The 2868-nt window shown below is 44.5% G+C and overlaps 1 protein-coding gene across 1 annotated transcript in view; it reads left to right on the top strand.

Annotated features, from left to right (window-relative positions):
• The first annotated feature begins 411 nt into the window (after nucleotides 1–411).
• The window catches only part of Smug1 (single-strand-selective monofunctional uracil-DNA glycosylase 1), a 7335-nt gene continuing 4878 nt past the window's right edge, over nucleotides 412–2868 (top strand). The window contains exons 1-2 of the mRNA XM_013032469.1: nucleotides 412–469; nucleotides 1088–1285. The gene's annotated coding sequence lies outside the window, so the exon portion shown is untranslated. The remainder of the gene's footprint in view (nucleotides 470–1087; nucleotides 1286–2868) is intronic.

The raw sequence follows: 2868 nt of genomic DNA, 5'->3' as shown, positions 1-2868 counted from the left end.
TTTTTCTCTTTATGTGGTAGTGAGGAATCAAACCCAGGGCTTCATGCATGCTAGGCAAGCACTCTACCACTAAGCCACGTTCCTAACCCTATTTGACAGTATTTTATAAAGTGTTTTTCTTTTTCCTTCAGTACTGGGGTTTGAGTTCAGGGCTTCCACTGGTTTGACAAGCTCTCTATGACTCAAGCCGGTCTTCTTGCTTTATGCTGTTATTTGCAGATAGAATCTTTCTAGCAAATATTTCATTATAGGTTTGAGCCACTGGCACCCATCAAGCCTTACATTTTTTAAGCCTCTGGCTTCTGGTGCCTTTAGATAGAACATTGAAGTTACTTCCTTTGGGCTCCTGTAATGTTTTGATTTTAAAACTCAAATTATGCAGTATTACAACTAAATTGTTTTATCTTACAGGATAAAATTTTTAAAAAAGCTTGGGCCACAATTTGAAATTCATCAGGAGAGTGCCACAGTAAGTCTCATAAATATTGAAAAAAAATATACGATAACAACTAGTGGTAGGTTTGTGGAATATGTAACTTTTTTTTTGGTCATGGGGCCTGAACTCTGGGTCTGGGTGTTGTCCCTCAGCTCGTCAGCTCAAGGCTAGGAGCCAAAGCGCCACTCCAGGCTTTTTCTGCTCATGTGGTGCTGAGGAATCAAACCCAGGGCTTCATGCTTGCAAGGCACGCACTCTGCCACCCAGCTGGAATATGTAACTTTTATACAGAGAAGAACTCAATACCATGCTCAAGAGAACCTTAAGAGATGTCTTGCTATCTGATTAGGCTTAAAACTCTGGATCAGGAAAACAGCCTTACCACTTTTGCATACCCTCATCTTTGCTATGTCCACCACCAGACAGACGCAATATAGACTTGTGAGGAATCTGAAGATGGAACAGCTGAATCTCTAATGTTGCTGCTACATTAAAAAAAAGTACAAAGCAAGGTCCCAGTGAACATCTAAGTTTGCCAAACTTTCCTTTCCCACTTTCTTATGACTACAGGTGGCCCTGCACTGCTCAGTTAAAGACTTCTTAGCTTAATCTGGGAAGACCAGATTGTTATTTTTCTTCTTCTTCTTCTAGGATCAGAGAATAGGTTGATGGATCAAGCTGTTGTGTCAGTATTTACACAGCAGTCTCAGCTGGAGGAAGAGGCTACTTTTGACCTGAACTGGAGATTGAGAAGGAGAAAGAACAATGGTCCTTGTCCTGTGGAAGGTCCAGCTGTGATAGAAACACATCCAGAGCCCGACAAACCCTAGAAAACAAACGGATCACTAGGTAAGCCGCTGAAGCTTGAGTGAACTCAGGGTACAGAAGTTGGATGTAGTGGTTTGTACCTGTATTCCCAGCTATTTGGGATGTAGAAGCAAAGGGATTAAAAGTGTGAGGCCAGCCTGTGCAATTTAGTAAGACTCAGTATCAAAATAAAAGACTGTGACTCTAGGCCCCGGTTTCTTATACCTATAATCCTACTCAGGAGGCTGAGATCTGAGGATCATGGTTTGAAAACTAACCTGAGCAGCAAAGTCTCTGAGACTCTTATCTTCAATTTAAAATGCCAAGAAAGGGGCTGGGAATGTGGCCTAGTGGTGGAGTGCTTGCCTAGCATGCAGGAAGCCCCGGGTTCAATTCTTCAGCACTACATAAACCGAAAAAGCTGGAAGTGATGCTGTGGCTCAAGTGGTAGAGTGTTAGCTTTAAGCAAAAAGAAATTGAGGAATGCATAGGCCCTGAGTTCAAGCCTCCAGGACTGGTACAAAAAAGACTGTAGGGCATTTGCCTAGCATGTGTGAGATCTTTAATCTCCAGCACTGCCAAAAGTAAACATAAAAAGGAAAAGTAGAGAGTTGCCTGTCACAAATGTTTCCTTGTAGGGCTAGGACTGTAGCTCAGTGGTAGCATGTTACCTCATATGCTCAGAGACCTGGGTTTGATTCCCATCACTTGGAAAAGAAGCGTCTTGGCGGAAGGTTATTTTATGCAGCTGATTAAGGATGGATAGAGCTGAGTACCTAAAAAGAGCTAATACCTTAAAGATATGGAGAGAAATTGAATAGGGCCTGGGCTCTGATTTGCCCGAATCTGGTTGTGAATTCACAAAGAAGCCAGTAAAAAAAACCGTGGTGACACCCAATGGCTCTTAGCTTTCAACCAGCTGAATCACCTTGTGTAAACTAGACACCTGGCTCCACAGTAGATCTTGTGTGCATGCCAGTGACATTTTATCATTGTGACAGACACCTGAGAAAAACAAGAGAGGAAAGATTTATTCTGGCTCGTAGTTTCAGAGCTTTCAGCCCATGGCCCATGGGCCCCATGGCTGTAAGGCTTGTTTTGAGTGAGGCAGAACAAGATGGAGAGGGTGTGGTAGGGCACAGCTGCTCACCTCATGACGACCAGGAAGCACAGAGATTGAGGAGGGGGAAGCGAAGGGGAGAGGGAAGGGTTAAGGACAAGATATCCTCTTACAAGACAGACTGCTGGGGATCTGTGTTCTCCAGTCAGACCCCCAGCTCCAAATAGCTGAGGTTAGGGTTAGCATCCTCATGATCTAATCATCTCTCAATGGTGCCACCAACTGGAGACTAGGGGCCAATCAACTTGAGAGCCTTTGCGATAATTTATACCCAGGTTGTGATATGTGGGGCCAGGTGGGGGATGTTGTTGGGGCTGGTTTGAGCTGCATCTTTATGTGTGTGTGTTACTTCTGAGACTTGAACTAAGGGCCTGAGGTCTGTCCCTTAGTTTTTTTTTTTTTTTTGGGTCCGGTCGTGGGGCCTGAACTCTGGGCCCGAGTGCTGTCCCTCAGCTCTTCAGCTCAAGGCTAGTGCTCTACCACTTGAGCCACAGCGCCACTTCCG

The sequence above is a fragment of the Dipodomys ordii genome, unplaced genomic scaffold (assembly GCF_000151885.1).
Source record: "Dipodomys ordii isolate 6190 unplaced genomic scaffold, Dord_2.0 Scaffold155, whole genome shotgun sequence".
Lineage (NCBI taxonomy): Eukaryota > Metazoa > Chordata > Mammalia > Rodentia > Heteromyidae > Dipodomys > Dipodomys ordii.
The sequence above is the reverse complement of the archived record's forward strand: the minus strand, read 5'-3'. Positions and strand labels throughout refer to the sequence as shown.